The following is an 18,879-nucleotide window of genomic DNA, read 5'->3' as shown; positions in this document are numbered from 1 at the left end:
CGATCGGATTTCCAACTTATTCAACATAGCTATGTTGAATACGTTGGAAATCGCGATTGTTGATCTAAATAAAAATTTAAACCCCTCACCCTCCTTAATCCCCCCCCCCCAAGACTTACCAAAACTCCCCAAGCTGGCCAAAAGTTCCGTGAGGGTCCGGGAGCGGACGCGCGGGGAATCACGTGACGTCGGCGTCACTCTGACGTGACGCCGACGTCACGTGATTCCCCTCGGGTTCGCTCCCGGACTCCTCGTTGGGCCCAAAAGGCACTTTTGGCCAGCTTGGGGGGGCCTCCTGACCCCCCCCAAGCTGGCCAAAAGTGCCTTTTGGGCCCAACGAGGGGTCCGGGAGTGGACCTGTGGGGAATCACGTGACGCCGCGTCACTCCGACATGGCGCCGACGTCACGTGATTCCCCTCGGGTTCGCTCCCGGACCACTCGTTGGGCCCAAAAGGAACTTTTGGCCAGCTTGGGGGGGCCTCCTGAACCCCCCAAGCTGGCCAAAAGTGCCTTTTGGGCCCAACAAGGGGTCCGGGAGCGGACCCGCGGGGAATCACGTGACGCCGCGTCACTCCGACGTGGCGCCGACGTCACGTGATTCCCCTCGGGTTCACTCCCGGACCCCTCGTTGGGCCCAAAAGGAACTTTTGGCCAGCTTGGGGGGGCCTCCTGAACCCCCCAAGCTGGCCAAAAGTGCCTTTTGGGCCCAACGAGGGGTCTGGGAGCGGACCTGCGGGGAATCACGTGACGCCACGTCACTCCGACGTGACGCCGACCTCACGTGCTCCTTGCAAAGGAGTTCAGAAATGGCGTCCTGACCCCGCTGGACCACCAGGGAGTTTTGGTAAGTCTTGGGGGGGGGGGGATTAAGGCGGGTGAGGGGTTTAAATTTTTATTTGCACATATGGACATAGACTCAACTTATGGAATTCTCCATATGTCCATATTGACCGCAAATGACCCCCCCTTTCGACTTATGGACTTATGAACTTAAACTTTTGGTCTGCACATCCCTATAGGTTACCCCCATCCTTATCTGTTCTCCGTCCCATAAAAGTCAGGGCCATTGTTGGTTGTTGTCTAAATCCATTTCCCCTTTTACCCCTGCCATTAAAGTGGAGAACAATGTTGAAGTTGCATCAAAAGCAATTTAGCATTTTCCTCATCAGTCTCTACATATTCCTTCTCTTCACCTCTGAGTCTCTCAATGCCACTTTTGCATTTCCTTCTATCACAAACATACCTTAGAAAAAGTATTGTTCTCCTTACACATTTTACCGTATTTGCTATTTTTTCTTCCATTTGGATTTTTGTTTTCTTGACTACTTTCTCAGGTTCTCTTAGCCTTTCCAGATATTTTTGCCTGCCTTCCACTTTCTGTGATCTCTTGTAGTTTATTAATGCTAACATTTTCCACCTTATCTTTGCAGCCACTATTTTAGAGTCATATCAGTCTCTTTTTCCTCTTTCCTTTATTTTCTTTCCTAACAAAAAGATTTGTTTTCCTTATACTATCTCCTTTTAGTTTTGCCCACTGCTCTTCTGCTTCTCCTAGATTTTCCTAACTAGCTAACAAATCCCTGAGATATTTGCCCATTTTAACATAATTATTTTATTAATTAATAAATCTGTTTCTTTCTTTATTTATTTAAATATTTTCTGTGCCGTCGTTAAGATAGGTACCATCACAACGGTTTACAATAAGGCACATAACATTAATGATAATAGAATCTGTCAGATTACATAGATATTAGTTTTCCTGAAGTCTAGCCTTTGAATTCACCTTCATTTCTTGTGCTCTAATACTGAACCACACCATCTGGTAATCACCAGAACCCAGATAATCATCAACTACAACATCAGAGATACTGTCCCCATTGGTTAGCATCAGGTCCAGAGAAATGTTAGAAACCTGTTTATTCCTGCACAGAACAAAAGGCCTGTGATGAGGAAGGACTGTGCAGAGCACAGGAGCATGTAATAAAGACCATTATTCTAAAGGGGCCTGCAGCAGAAACAGCCATGAGAGTTCAAAATTAGAGATGTGCGTCAGGTAAAAATTATGTGTTGGGCTTCATTTCAGCCCTCCTGACTCCGTGGGAATTTCGTATTTCCTATGGTACGGGTTTTTTTTTCGGGGGCCCCGATTTTCGGGTTAGTGCACACTATCGGGAATTAGTGCACGTTAACTCCTGTTAGTGCACAATAACTCCCGATAGTGCATACTAACTTGGCAGAGTTAGTGCGCATTATTGGGAGTGTTACGAATCTGCCCTGTGTTAGCTGCACGGACAGCTTCTCCACCTTTTTCCTCCCCTTATCCTTGCAGCCTGGAGCTGTGCTTCTACAGTCTCTGCAGCCCGGAGGCTGCCCCTGCTCTCTGTTCATGGCTGGAGCCACGCTGTACCACTGGGCATGGCCCGGAGGCCGCTGGCACCGTTACCACTCGGCTGGTGCCATGCTGTACCACCCAGCATGGCCCGGAGGCCACCGGCATTGTTATCACATGGCTGGAGCCACGCTACAGCATTGTATGTGCTCCAGAGGCCGCTGATACTTCCGCTGTTCTACCCGATGGCAGGGAGCCGTCTGGGTATGCTCCAATGCAGCAGGAGGCCACCAACAATACCCTTATATGGCCCAGAGGTCACCAACGCCTACCTTGTCTCCCACGGGGATGGGGCCTACCATCCCCGGTCTTGCCTGGCAACTGGAGTCACTGGTAGTTCCTTCTCAGTGGTCAGAAGCTGTGCTTACCTCGGGGCCTGCCTGGGGCCTAATTCCAGCTTCTGTTTCGGCTCTGCAGTCTTTTGTGCAGCAGGGTCACTGTCTAGGGTCCTGCACTGCTTCCTGCTTCTTCCTAAGGGGTGAGACCAGCTCTCTCTTCTTCTTTTAAAAGTATGGTGAGAGAGTGGTGCTTCACTGATGTCATCATTGGATCCGCCTCTTCTCCAGTATAAAAAACTTCAGTCTTCATTCCAGCTGGGCCTTTGCAAGGAGTAAGTCCTCCCTAGGACTCCACGTCTGTTCTCCTCCTAGGCATTCTGTTCCTTGTGGGATCTCGAGTCTTCATCCAGAGGTTCTTTATTCCTTGGTCTCTCTTCTTCATCCTTGTTCCAGATGTTCTCCTGATGTCTTCTGCTTCCCTAATATTCCTGTATCAAAGTTTTTCCAGATGTCTTCAGCTCTGCTCTGACCCGTCCCTCGTGGTCCATGACCAGCCCGACCAGGTTGAATAGGGCACGCAGAGGCCCAGTGGTCCGTGACCACCCCCGCTGGGGTGTGTAGGATGCTGGTGGGTTTTCATCTGTCGGCGCTGAGGAGTCATCTTGTTTTATCCGAGTTCCGTCTCAGATCAGTGTCCTCAACGCTTGAGTCATCGTCGTCCTCAATGCTTGAGCCTTCATCATCCTCAAAATCTGAGCCTTCATCATCCTCAATGTCTGAGCCTACATCATCCTCCATGTCTGAACCTTTGTCATCCTCAATGTCTGAGCCTTCGGCATCCTCAACTTCTGAGTCTTCCCTTATCTCCAAGCCCAAGTCTGCCTGTGTCCTTGAATGAATTCTGTCTTGTCAGTCCAAGGTGTGGTCTGCGCCTGGCCTTGGTTGGCTGTGGAGGGCACCCTTTGGTACTGGCCTTAGAGTCTTCGTCTACTTCCAAGTCTTCGTCTTACTCAATGTCTGAGTCTTTGTCTTCTGAGTCTTCATATACTTCCTATGACTGAGTATTGTCATTTGTCAGATGTCCTTTGTCCAACCTGCTGCTTCTCACCATTCCCTAGCGGCCGTCCGAAAGGGCTTGGAATGGTCAGAGGACCATTCAGAGACCACCATTGAATTGGTGGTCCCAACGAAGCATACAGGTCCGGTCGAGGGTATGGGATGTCCTACCGCTGGGGCACACATCTCTTGCCCACACTTGAGAGCACCCCCTGGTGCTCCCTTCCATCCACATTGCAGCATGGAGTTAGTGCACACTAACTCAAAAATGAATTTTTGCCGAAATTTCAGAAAAAAATCAATTGTTTTTCAGTTCTCCCAAACCATTCCAAATTAGGCAATTTTGTTGACATTGCCTAATTTGGGAAAAACAATTGCACATCCCTACTAAAAATATTAGGCCAAAGAACATAGCTTCATCTGAGAGAGTAAAATAAAAAAGTGAGTCAGAGCTGAATAAATAGGATAATTGTTTCTTTTTTCTAAGAAAAAAAATGAGAAAGAAGTGACAGTTTGTGTTTCTGAGCAAGGCTTTTGTCCTTTTTCCCCAAAAGAAACAAAAGAGAAAACTGAGCAGGGCATGGTCGCTAGAGAACAACCAGCCTTTTTTACAAAAGAACAAGTGGGTTTATCTTCAGTAGGGATGTGAATCGTTTTTCAACGATTAAAATTATCGTCCGATAATGTTAATATCGTCTTAAATCGTTATAGAACACGATACAATAGAAATTCTAACGATTTATCGTTAAAAATCGTTAAATCGTGTTAGTGCGCACTAACTCCCAGTTAGTGCGCACTAACTCGATTTAGTGCGCACTAACTGAAAATGATACAAATAAACACTTTCCAGGTCACTGAAGGTCAGTTAGGAATGAATATGTGTTCCTATTGGCTGGCTGCCCTCTTATCTATTGATGTTACCAAGGTTACCACTGAGGTGATGGTTGGGGGGATGGGAAATGGAACTGGAAACTAACGAACACCAACAGAAAATGAAACAAAGTGTTCACACTTCCCAGGTCAGTAAAGGTCACTTAGGAATGAATATGTATTCCTATTGGCTGGCTGTGCTCTTATCTATTGATGTTACCAAGGCTAACACTGAGGTAATGGTTGGGGGGATGTGAAATGGAAACAGTTGGAAGCTTGACAAAAAAAGTAATGTAATGATCAGCACTCACGTGACTAGAACTTGTTTGTTTATTATTTTTGTTAGCAGGCACCTGAAATGCTAGTGCATGTTGAATTTGCCAATCACTGTGCATTTTAGAAAGGTGGTCCTGGCTGGAACTGTACACAGTTCAAATATATGTAATTGATTGTTGGTAAGTGTAGATTTTAAGTGATTTTCCTGCACACAGTGCCCTAACCCTGGCACCAGGGGTGTTGTGATCTTCCTGCACACAGTGCCCTAACCCTGATACCAGTCTGAGACAGCTCCCTCCCTGCATTACTAGTGAGAGGCTGACTTCACAGACAGGGGGGAGCTGCCTGACCCTCACTCCTGACTTCCCCCATGTCCCAGCTAGTGAATGGTGTGTGGGTGAGGGGGGGGGAGGATGGTGAAGTCTGAGACAGCTCCCTCCCTGCATTACTAGTGAGAGGCTGGCTTCACAGACAGGGGGGAGCTGCTGGACCCTCACTCCTGACTTCCCCCATGTCCCAGCTAGTGAATGGTGTGTGGGTGAGGGGGGGGGGAGGATGGTGAAGTCTGAGACAGCTCCCTCCCTGCATTACTAGTGAGAGGCTGGCTTCACAGACAGGGGGGAGCTGCCTGACCCTCACTCCTGACTTCCCCCATGTCCCAGCTAGTGAATGGTGTGTGGGTGAGGGGGGGGGGAGGATGGTGAAGTCTGAGACAGCTCCCTCCCTGCATTACTAGTGAGAGGCTGGCTTCACAGACAGGGGGGAGCTGCCTGACCCTCACTCCTGACTTCCCCCATGTCCCAGCTAGTGAATGGTGTGTGGGTGAGGGGGGGGGGAGGATGGTGAAGTCTGAGACAGCTCCCTCCCTGCATTACTAGTGAGAGGCTGGCTTCACAGACAGGGGGGAGCTGCCTGACCCTCACTCCTGACTTCCCCCATGTCCCAGCTAGTGAATGGTGTGTGGGTGAGGGGGGGGGGGAGGAGGATGGTGAAGTCTGAGACAGCTCCCTCCCTGCATTACTAGTGAGAGGCTGGCTTCACAGACAGGGGGGAGCTGCCTGACCCTCACTCCTCCGGGGTGATCTTCCTGCACACAGTGCCCTATCCCTGGTACCAGGGGTGTTGTGATCTTCCTGCATGCAGTGCCCTATCCCTATTAATACCAGGAATGTTGTGATCTTCCTGCACGCAGTGCCCTATCCCTAATACCAGGGGTGTTGTGATCTTCCTGCATGCAGTGCCCTATCCCTGATACCGGGATGTGTGCAAGAAGATCCCAACACCCCCGGTATCAGGAATAGGGCACTGTGTGCAGGAAGATCACAATACCCCTGGTATCAGGGTTAGGGCACAAGTTCTAGTCACATTGACTGATCACATTACTTGTTTTGTCAAGCTACCAACTGTTTCCATTTCCCATCCCCCATATACTGTCAGTGGGAAGCTTGGTAACATGAATAAATAAGAGGGCAGCCAATAGGAATACATATTCATTCCTAAACTGACCTTAACTGACCTGAAAAGTGTCAAATTGTATCATTTTCAGTTAGTGCGCACTAACTCTCCGTTAGTGCGCACTAACTCGAGTTAGTGCGCACTAATCGGAAAAAAACGATTTTTAACGATTTTTTAACTAAAAAATCGTGCCTAACACGATTTTCTTGCCCTGCCACACGATTTCTATCGTTAAGACGATATGGAAAACGATTCACATCCCTAATCTTCAGCATGAGTCCAGGCATCCATCCAGGAGCTGCTTTAGACATCCTTGGCTTGGGTCCTGTAGGAGCCCTCTTTCATTGGGCGGCCTGCGGCATCTATCAGGTCTGTCTTCAGCTTGAGTCCCGGCATCTATCCAAGAACTGAATTAGATGACCCAAACTTGAGTCCTATGGGAGCTCTATTTTATCTGGCATGAACCTTATATCATTTTTCTTCCATCCTTTGGTATGGGAAAAATGAGAAAGGGGAAGACTAGGACTCATGTTGCCACCTCTCCTTGGTTTAGTGGTCTTCTAGACAGTCACATCTTTCATTTGGGTGTGCCTGTTCCTTTGGAATTTGATAATGTGTCAGGTGAAGCCACTTTAAGTTTTGGAGCTCCTATTTTCCCCTCTTCCCTTGTAATGACCTCTCCACAAGGGACTATGGAAGTTCCTGCTTCTTCCCAACCCATGGGTTTTATATTGGGGGAGGAACTGGTTTAGACAATGTGTGTATTACAGCTAATTCTAAAACACCTATACTCCCAGAAGAAAGGGAGGATGGTGTGTCTATGCCAGAGGTCATCTTATCTAGTAATGTGAATATAGGGATTGTTGTTTCAATCTCTATTCTGCCGGCTGTTATGTTATCATCAGCTTTAGGTTCCTCACCACATCTGGATTCCTCTCCTGAACCTAATGAGGTTACATTAAAAAAAAATCTGGAAAGTTGTTACCCATATTGAATCATCGCTTACCTCTACAGTAAGACAGTTGTTTAATTTCTCTGTTGGAACTAATGCTAAACTGTCTGAACTGGAAAGTATACGGTAATTAATATGGTGGTGGGAAATTTGACATCTGTTTCAGATAGGGTTGCATCATTGTAGACGTTAACAGTAGCTAATTTGAAAGATTGTGTAATGATGCATAATAAACTAGAAATGTTGGAGAACAATTTTAGAGCTAAGAATTTGCGTATAGTGCATTTTCTTAAATCACGTTTGTTGTCAGCTGTAGAATTGTTTAAAAGATTTACTAGGGAAAATTTACAGACACTGCCTGACAAGGTTATTTCTTTATCTAAATGTTATTATATTTTGAGTTCAAAAGAGAAGCTAGACAGGGAGGTAATATAGATCCTTTAATTCCTTCTGATAGTGCTAACTTAACTGCTTTTCTTTAGGGTCAGTGGAAAATATTTCCACTAGGGCTACTTTGATTTTCTCTTTTGCAATAGAGCAGGAAAGATAACATGTTGTCCTTAGACAATATTTTAAAACAGGAATGCCGGTTTTCTGGGCACACAGTCCACATGTTCCCTGAAGAATTTAGGGAGACTCAATTACATAGGAGAGCTTTTTTTCAAATAAACTCATGGGTTATCATTTTGGGTGCAACTTAATTCTTAAAATGTCTGTGTAAATGAATTGTCACCATCTAGGTAACCAGAATGTCATTACAGATCCATTAAATCCTGAGACCTTTATAGCTGATAAAATTGCTGTTAACCAGTAATGGGGGCTGAGTATATATGGAGATAATAATTGTATTTTTGAGCAATGAGAATCATTATTCTGATTTTTGGGTTTTTTCCTTTATTTACTTTTGCCTTTGTAAGCCCCATTGATGTGGACTTGGATTTGATCAATTTTTCCTAATATGTTGCTGGTATTGCATATGTATTTTCCTTTTGGTTTTTTTCTCATGTATATTGTGAAAAATTCAATACAAAAAAGTGAGCTAATATGGAAGCTTTGATTCAAAACCTCTTAGAGGGACAGCAGCAGCTGGGGATTTCTTTATAGTCCTCGGCAGCCAACCAGCAACTTCTTCAAGAAAATTTGAAAAGCAACAAGCTTACTGGCTAGTGACTACTGGTTATGGAAATAATGCAAGCTACTGGAATCTGGGGTACCCCTCTGACTCCAGTAAAACAGAAGCATGTCTAGGAGTGGAGTCAGGGTGTTCTGTTGCAGAGGAATGTAAAGAAGCAGGTAGCGCCAGATCCATTACTGCTGAGAGGGACTGCCACAGAGACATTGATTTGGCTATAAGTGAGGACCAAACAAAAGCTCTAAAAGGACCAAATGAGGAAGAGAACGTGAAACCTAAGCATCCAGAAGTCCCAGAGAAGAAGCAGACATGGGACTCACACCTACAGTCACTTGATCAGGGAGAGCAGTGGCTGTCCCCTACTATATCTAATCCACTAATGGAGGGATAATGTACAGAGGTCAAAGAGGTCTCACTGGGCAGAGAGCCAAAGGAGCCAGTGAATGCACCACTGGAGCAGACAGCAGAAGTAAACCCAGAGCTGTAAGAACATCAAAAATACTTGAAGGAAAGGAGTGTGGAAGCCAGGAGAATGAATCTCAGGCCAGCTCTGAAGAGGCACAGACACAAAGCAAGGAGATACAAACAATCAAACCTGGGCAGGGCTCTACAGAGCCAAACTGAGGTTTGAATAAACACTAGGCTTCACCTCCCCCGCTAGCCAGACTAGACCCATAACCTGAAAAAAGGGCTACTTCAAGGTGCAGATAAAACAGAAGAAGAAACATTGGTGGTGGTCGAGAGGCATGATGCTGGCATAGAGAGGCTTGAAGAGGATATGATAAAGATTGGGAAAGAGAAGGAAAAAATTGTTGATAATGAAGCAGATGGAAAAGAGAAAAAAAATCTTATGGTAGTGCAGCCCCACAGTCTGCTAAATAACATATTAAAGAAAGGATAGGACATGCATTCTTGGAAGTCCTGAGGAAAAACAGAGTGTTTTCCAAGGGAAGCAATAATACCCTAAAGGATACCAGGGAGTCCTGGCAGAAGGAATGTCCATAGAGAATTTGCCTCAGGGAGGAAGATTGGAACTCAAAGCTTCTTATGGACTCATGTAACATAGTATTATTTAGATGGGCTGTTTTTAGTTTTAATAACAGGAAAATAGTAGTATGCTTAAGTGACCCGATGTATGCTAAATTATGGGAGAACGCTGGGCAAAAGGTACTGTAGCCGGTTTTGGCAATTGGGGAATATTTAATCCTAAAGAAAATAGGAAATACTGATACTGTCACCCTTACCCTAGGGTAAATTGGCAAGGTCTCTGGTGAATGTTATAGAAAACTTGTAAAATTGAAAGGACTTGTAGATGCCTGGGGGCTTGCTTCAACCCAACCCATCAAAGTGAGGGAATGGTCAGCCCAAATTCAGGTTGGGGTTGCATACTGGGGAATGAAGTCACTTCCATGGAAGATATCCAGGGGAAGTAAAATCACTTGACCCAACAGATTTGAGCTGAGGGGGGAGGGTATGTGAAGATGTGTTTCTGAATACCCTCCTTAACCAGTGCTGGACCAGGTATTTAGCCTGCTCCACCTTAAAAGTTAGAGAAACAGATAGCTTTATGGGCGGATTCCCAGAGAACAGGAATAAGAATTTGGGCCCAGCTGTAAACAGAAAAACCTTGAGTCTTCAAGAGAAGGTAGAGCCTGCAAGAATGTGAAACCTGAAGGGAAATGCAGAATGTGAATATGGCTGAAGGTAAGCCATTTATGTTGGACAATTTGCTTGTGGAAAATAAAGATTTATGTAAGAAGAGTCAGAGTCCAGCATGTGTCTTTCCTCAGGGAAGTTACAGACTGCTTGTGGTGTCTTACATTATTGTTAAGAAACAAGAAAATAGCTATAACAATATGGTATACTGCAAAGGGCCAGCAGAGGTTTTTTTTTAAATTAATTTCTTTCTTGTCTCATGATATGTTCTAATACAAAAAAAAGCTAACAGTAAAAAATGAAATATTACACATCAACATTAAAATGGATACAATGCCAATCAACAATTTCAATGACATATATCTAGAGCATTAAAAAAAATGTATACAGTATATATATATATAGTTATAATTCTTAGTGACTATTTTATCATCTATAAATGACAAAATCCAAGTCATCCAGGAAACCTCTAATAATCAAAAATCAAATCCTGCTGTATGTGTATGGGTCCACAATATGGTATTCTCCAGGTGACCTCATATAATGTGCCCGAAGAGCTATGTGGCTCACAAGGCTATAAGAAGCGTCAAGCCTTTTTAATCATTGGTCACTGAGAAATTTGTAACAAATGCTCCCAATGGAAGCTATGCGTTATTTCAAATATACTTCAATGAATGAAGTTATCAATAAAGGCACTTATCTTGTTAAGTATGTTGAAATGCCCTGCAGTCCAAGTTTGCTGATGGTGGCTAAAATGCTCTCCAGTCCAAATGTGCTGGTAATGGCAGAAGAGTGCAGTCCGATCAGAAGGAAAGGACCAGGCTGGCTAGAGTAAATCCGACGATGTCCAACACTGCGGTGTTTCAGAGAAATTCCTTCTTCAGGGAGTCAGATAAGTTTTTTTCTGGCCGGTACGGGGACTGTGAACTTAAGAAGAAAGTGCATTTAATTTGACCCTACAACAAAGAATTATTTTAAAGGTATGGTGCCGATTTGAGAGAACACTTACTTTTCAGGAATTCTTGTATCGCTGCGACCATGTGCTCCACTAAGCGCTGTGGAAGAACAATATAAATAGCTTGTACAATCTACCAATAAAGTAGGGAAATACTTGTCTTGCCCAAATGATGAAAAACTTACATGTGCATTGTCAAAAAAGCTGTCTGCTACCCCGCCGTGAAAAGGTCTGTCAGTGATAGAGGGGGGAGGTAAAAAAGCCTGCCAATTCCTCATTGAATGTGAACCGGACATGACATGACAAACTGTCCATATATGGTTATGTGCGTTATCGACGCGCCATTTTAACCTCGATTGTAAACTATCCAAAAAAGGGCATCAATGTCAAGGATGCCATTTTTTATAAAACTGCTGTCAAAACATCTGAGAAGCAACGTGAGTGTTCTCATGGCAATGTTGTTGATTTTCATTATGTATTTTCAAATCCAAGATGGATGCTTGCGTAGACAAGACCATGTTAAATCTACTGAATTTTTGGGGGGCAAGAAAAACCATGCGATTTCTTGGATTATATGCTGTTCAATAAAAAAGTAAACATTGCGTTCATCTTTTTAGACCCGTTTGTGAAAACGAGGGGGGCTGAAAAAGAGGTTATTACTGCTATGGTGAGAGCAACGTAGAAAAGCAGTGGTGGTTATACTGAAATATAGGGAAACTGGAACCTATGAAAATTTAAAAGAAACGTATGTCTCAAAAAGACAAGCTATTAAATTAAAGAAAACCATTCTACTTTTTCATTTAGACCCATGGGTTCTACTGATTGGAATCGATGAATCCACTGATTTTCCTTAAAATTGAGTGTAAATTGTCTGTCGCCACCGTGCCATGATGGGGTGACTTGTTCAATGATGAGCCATTTAAATTGTTCAAAAGAGTGCTGAAATGATATGCAATGTTGTACAATGGGTGCCTTTAGGTCCAAGTTTTTAACTCTGCTTTTGTGTTCGACCAGTCGGACACATATTTTCCGCTTAGTCCGACTAATATAGATCTTAGAGCAGTGACATACAAGGCCATAGATGACAACATCGGAATTACAGTCCACATTTTGATTGCGAACAGTCTTAACTTGGCTATTAGGCTGATACCATTCAACACCAGTAATTGCCTGAATGCAAAAATTGCAATTTATTTATTTATTTATTTTAATTTTTTCTATACCGGCATTCGTGAGGGTATCACATCATGCCAGTTTACAATGAACAGTGGGGTGATAAACGGAAAACAGTGAACGGTGCTAAAACAATAATAAAGTTACAGTTACAATAAAACAGGGAGGCGTAAAACTAGGAGCGAGAAAAAATAATAGCAGCTTTAACATCGAGTATTAACCTGAAGTGTGACGGGATACAAAATAGAGCATTTTGTGATTTGCAATGACATGTTCATTTGAGGTAATTGCGGTTTTAAACATAAGGGTGGAAAATAGAAAGGTAGAGTTTTTTACATAGGGGTAGAGATCAGAAGTAATGGTTTTCTGGATATTGGTAGTGCTTGAAGGTAGGTTGTTAGGTGAGTAATGGATTTAATCTGAGTCTGGGAAGGCTTGTTTGAAGAGCCACGTTTTGAGTCTTTTCCTGAATGTTGGGAGGCAAGGTTCCTGCCTAAGCTCCGTTGGGATAGAGTTCCAAAAGGAGGTCCTTTTGTGGAGAATGCTCTGTCTCTCAACGTTATGTGATGGGTGGTTTTGGACTGAGGTACCTGAAGAGAATCTTTATAGTGCTCTCTTATGGGTCTGGAGGATGTGAGTTTTTTGAAAGGGATTTGAAGGTTGAGCGGAGCGATTTGTTGGATGGCTTTGAATATTGTGGTGATGGACTTATATAGTATTCTATAATGAATCGGCAGCCAGTGTAGGTCTTTGAGAATTGGGGTGATGTGATCTCTTTTCCGAGTATTTGTCAGAATTCTGGCTGCCGTATTTTGAACCATTTGAAGAGGTTTAGTATGTGATGATGGGATACCTAATAATAAGGAGTTGCAATAGTCTAACTTGGAGAAGATTATTGCTTGTACGATGGTCCTGTAGTCCTGGTTGTGGAACAGTGGTTTTATTCTTTTTAGGACATGCAGTTTATGAAAGCAGTCCTTGGTGGTTTGGTTAATAAAGGCTTTTAGGTTTAGCCGATTGTCGATGATCGCTCCCAGATCTCTCACTTGGGCTGTTTGTAAATTTACTGAAGGATTTGTTGGGATGAGGCTGTTCTCAGTGGATAAGAGAAGGAGTTCAGTTTTTGCTGAGTTTAGGATTAAATTCAGACTGGAGAGGAGGGAGTTGATTTCTTGGAAGCATGATTCCCATAGATCTAGGGTTTTCTTGATGGATTCTTTGATGGGTATCACAATCTGGACATCATCGGCGTATAGGTAGTATTTTAGGTTCAAGTTGGTTAAGAGCTGGCAGAGAGGAAGGAGGTAGACGTTAAAGAGAGTGGGTGAGAGGGATGATCCTTGAGGGACTCCTTGAGATGAAGGGTAGCGTTTGGATTCTTTATTGTGTATTTTGACCTTGAAGCCTCTGTTTTTCAAGAATGTGCTGAACCATGCCAGTGCGGTGCCTGTTATACCGATGTTTAGTAGTTGGTTCAGGAGCATTGTATGGTTAACAGTATCAAAGGTGGCTGAGAGGTCCAAGAGGACCAATAGATAGGCCTGGCCTTTGTCAAGGCCCAGAATGAGATAATCTGTTAAGGATATAAGAAGGGATTCTGTGAAATTTTTGCCACAAATGTTTTGTCCCGGAAGGCTCTGGGTGAGTTTCATCAGTTGAGCTGCTCTCACTACGTGTTGTTTGATGTTAGTTCCACGGCTATAAGCAAACATAGGTGGCTTCTGAAAACTTGTGTGTGGACTTAATACATGCCAGTTACGGAAAATGGACTGCTTGATCTGATATGTTAAATCTGAATGTTCCAGTATGCATATCAAATTGGGAATTGCTTTTTTATTTCTATATTGTAATAATCCAATCGGAATATTTGGCTCTTTTAAAAGCTCGTTTAATCGATTGGCCTGGATTCAGTGTAGTCTCCAGGTCACCACTGAGCCACTAATGATTCTTCTTTGAGGTAGTGGGGGTGACCCAAGAGACCCCTAGACCACCAGGTCATTTTTGGATTTAAGGTAGTGTTATTAGAGACATCCAGTAGGGGGAGTTTCTTTGGGTCAATGTTCAGCACAGGAAGTGTAGTTCTTGCTGTAGATGTTTTAGGAGATTCATTGGGGAATGGAGAGTTTTGTAGCTCCTAGACTGCCAGTTGGTCTTCTCAGTCCAGCAAGGGACAGGCTTGGGAGACCAGTGAATCATTACTCAGTTTCTTGGTGGTTTATGGTGGCAAGCCAGAAGAATAATGGAACAGAGCAACTTTGTGGAAACCCTAAGGGAAGTGAGAGAACTGTACTGCTGGGACTATGGCTTAGAAACATTCTGAATGGAAATATGAGTACTAAAATCTCATCTGTTTTTTTGGAAAAAAAATTATTTTGTTGTTGTTGTTGATGTAGTTCTAATCAAAGCTGTGAACCTGTGACACCTGATTAATTCAATGAATTTTAATATTGTTGATCTCCAACTATTGGAAACCCTATAAATAAAATTTGTGTTTTATTGACAATGCCCTTTTGTGTGTAATCTTACTTTATTCCAAAGTGTGGGTTTGACAGAGGCATCTATCAGTGCATGAAAGAATTTGGGGTTCATTTAGAGGAGACACAGAGTGGAAATATATGTTCTGTAGAGCTTTTCTCTTCTAGTTTGATGAATACTACCTTTATATCCATGCAAGCTCGACTATACCATCTGTTTAAGCATTTATATTTTCTCTGAGCACACAGAGAGGCTAGTGCTTATCTCACAAACAAGCATCAGACACCTCCCTTATTTTATGTGCTTCAAAAGGGTGATTCACTGTGTTAATTTTGCCAGCATTCACTGTTCCCCTTCAGATTTTGTGATGAGGCTTTACCATAATAAAACAACTTGCCTACAACCATTTATGTCAGAACATGGTGTCAGAAGTGTGAACCTCAGACAAGTCTGTCAACTTCAGAGTCAGTTTCCAGCCCAAGACAGCCCCTCAGTGCATCAGGATGATGAAGCTTGCCTTTTCTGCAGGTCTCAGCATTGAAGATCTGGCATTCTGGCTTGAATGGCAGCATGATTTGCCAAGTACAGGATGATGAAGTGGTGTATGTGCGCACACTCATTTATACTAGGGGCCTGGAACAGAGCACAACTTCAAATCATTTGTCCTTCAAGCTGAGGGAGACAGGAAAAGGTATGAGAAAGTCTTGAAAAAGTATGAAGGGTATTACATTTCAAAGCACAATGTAATTTACTAGAGGGCAAATCTCCACCAGATATAAGAACATAAGATATCCCATACTGGGTCAGACCAAGAGCCCAACAAGCCCAGTATCCTGTTTCCAACAGTGGCCAATCCAAGTCACAAGATTTTAGCTTGTGGATAATACATTTATAAATAATAAGAAAAAATATTTTTTTACTCAATGCATAATTAAGCTCTGGAATTCATTGCCAGAGGATGTGGTGAAAGATATTATTATAGCTGCATTTAAAAAAGGTTTGGACAAGTTTCTGGAGGAAAAGTCCATTAACAATTATTAAGATAGAGTTGCCAAAATCTTCTGCTTATTCTTGGGACAACCAACTTGGAATCTATCTACCCCTTGGGATCCTGCCAGGTACTTGTGACCTGGCTTGCCCACAGTTGGAAACAGGATACTAGGCTTGATAGACCCTTAGTCTGACCCAGTTTGGTAAGCCTTATGTTCTTATGTCCTTAAGTGGAAGATTTCAATAAGCAGTTGATTAAACTGACTGAACACTGTGATTATGTAGCCACTAAACAGAACCAGATTCCAGACAGGCTGGTGATTAGACTTCAGGACAAATATATTACTAAAACAGAAAATGCAGAAAGGCATGATTCTGTCAACAGACATAGAGATGACTAAGTATTTCAAACTAGTTAAGCACAGAACCAGTTTCTGAATGTAGAGAGCATAGAGAAGTTGTTATGTGGCAAAAATGAATCACAAAATTGGAAGCAAAACAAGAGCAAGACACAAAAGCAAGCAGAAATTCAGAGATCTTTCTCCGAGAGAAAAATGGGGAATGTGTAGTGGAGATCATCTATTCACTAATTTATTCCAAGCTTTAGAAAATGCAACAAGCACCAGAAATTTGGCCTCTTTTTCAGTAGTGTGCAACACTAAGAAGGTAAACAAGGAATCCCACAGGAAAGTGAGTAAACTTGGTTTCTAGGTCCTTTAACACAAGATATAGCCAATGACAAGCTAATTACGAGGAAGTTCGTATCAGATCTGAAATCAGCATGGTACAAGACTACAAACTGCAGATCCTCCACTGAAATTTAAATTAAATGCTGGAGCAGACACATCTATCATAACTGAAATTGCTGACGAATGACTGTATAAGAAACCTCCATTAACATGGCTCTGATAACCCCAGGGTGTGTGGTACCTACCCAAGAGGATAGTTCATAGCACTTATACAGCTTGACATCTATGATGGATTCAGTGAATATTCCTTCCAGTTAGTAGAGTGGATTCCGCAGGAGAAAATCTACTGAATAGAGGAGGACTAGAGAAGGCAAACTTATTCACCAAATCGAGGCCATAGCGTCTCTTTGGTAATATGGGACATTTAAATGGGATGCTTGTCACAATGGTCTTATAACAGGAATAGGTTTTGGGAGTATCTTCCTCCTGGTCCTGCGACTTTCCTTGATCCTGGGTGTTGCAAAATAAAACTATGGAATTCACTCCAAGTCCATCCATCTCATTTATTTTCTTGCATTCAATATCACTCACAGAAAGTCCATTTAGTTGGCAGTTTGTTACAGTTCAATTAAATCCCCAAACAGCCACTACATCAATGGGAGGAGGAGTAGCCTAGTGGTTAGAGCAGTGGGCTATAACCCAGGGAAACCAGAGCTCAAATCCAGCTCTCACTCATTGAGATCTTGGGCAAGTCACTTTACTCTCCATTGCCTCAGGTACAAAAATTAGATTGTAAGCCCTTTGGAGATAGGGAAATACCTATAGTTCCTGAATGTAATCTACTTTGAAGTGCCAAAAAGCAGAATATACAAATCTAAATAAATAAATCAAATGATATTAATCTTGTCTAATGCAATTTAATCATTTACATCAGGCAATACTGCTCATAAACTGAGATTTCACTAAACAGTGGATTAATACAACTGCATAGTATTCACAAAAAGCTAATTTTCCCCCTGCCTCATCAGAAGAAATCCAGTTAAATAGTTATTACCCTCCCTGGAACTTGCATATGCTCTGCAGGGAGCTGAGTCCTCTAGGGATGCATGCTGGAGAGACAGAGATCTTGCATGTTCCAAAACTAGTTTTGGAACATGCTCAGATAAAAAAAAAAAATCACAAAATATTAACAAGTCTACAAGGAGTGCTAGCATACCATTCTAATTAGTAACCATAAGTTACATGTAGATCTAATGAAACTCAATAAAAATGTCAAAAGAGAAAATGCAAGAAGAGAAAATGTGTAAGTTGTAGGAAGAGCTGTAATTTCCAAACTTGATTTAGTAACTGGATTTTGGCAAATCCCATTAAATGGGATGAGTGTCCAACTGAATACATTCATAATTCCATGAGGAAATCACAGATTCTGAAGACTCCCAAATTGGCATGACTTCAGTCCCTGAAATATTCCAGCACAAGAGAGTCAAACATCTTTATGAGCACAATGATGTAGTGACTTATATGGAGGACATGATAGCCTATGGGACCACACTCGAGGAAATTAGCCACTGACTGAACAAAGTGCTTGAAAGAATAGCGGCCTCAGGATTACAATTAAATAAATTAAAATGACTGTTTCAACTGGAATTCCTAGGACAACACATTGGAAATGAAGGAAGGATCCGAAACTCTAAAAGAGTAGAAGCAATCAAAATATGGCAAATCTTCAAAGTTCTAAAGAGCTCAAACATTTCATTAGGATGGTGAATGACTTCGGACGATACTTCTCACCATTTTCTTCATTGCCCAACCCTTAAATGTACTCCTTGAAACTAAAAAATAAATGAGTATGAGATCAGACTCAGCAAGCAGTTTTTGGTACTCTAAAGCAGATGGCATCTGAAGTTCCCATATTGTTCTTCTTCATCCCTAACCTGCTAATGATGGTTATAATTGATGTCATTAGAGAAGTCTGGTTGCAGAAACACAACAACATATTCTAACCAGTAACATTCTATTCTCACACTCTTACAGAGGCAGAGAATAAATATGCTCAAATATCAAATAAATGCTTGGCAAGTGTCAAATCTTCTGAATGATTCTATTGATATTTTTGACTTGAGTTCCTACAGGCTAATGACTGACCAGAAGGTATTACTTAGTATCATTAAAAGCAAATATCTGTATCTGGACAAAACACCCTTATGATATCAAAGATTACTCATCTATTGAAGTTCAACTCAGAGGCAGAATACTGCTTTTATCCTGTTTATCCTGTTCCTTTTGTTACATAATTTATTATCATGTATTATATATTCCATATGCCTTGTTGCTCAATTTCCAGCCCCTTCGGCCTCTTTGTCTGCTCTCTCCCCCTTCCCCTCACCTGTTCTTTGTAATTTCCACCTGCTTTCAGTTTTTATGTAAACCGGCATGAGAAGAATTTTCTAATAATAGATATATTATCCTGAAACCCTGGAGTACTCTCTGATCTGAAAGAACTGGATCAGGAAGTTTCAGCCTATGTCCAAG

The sequence above is a fragment of the Rhinatrema bivittatum genome, chromosome 2, assembly GCF_901001135.1.
Source record: "Rhinatrema bivittatum chromosome 2, aRhiBiv1.1, whole genome shotgun sequence".
In the NCBI taxonomy this organism is placed as follows: Eukaryota; Metazoa; Chordata; class Amphibia; order Gymnophiona; family Rhinatrematidae; genus Rhinatrema; species Rhinatrema bivittatum.
The sequence above is the reverse complement of the archived record's forward strand: the minus strand, read 5'-3'. Positions refer to the sequence as shown.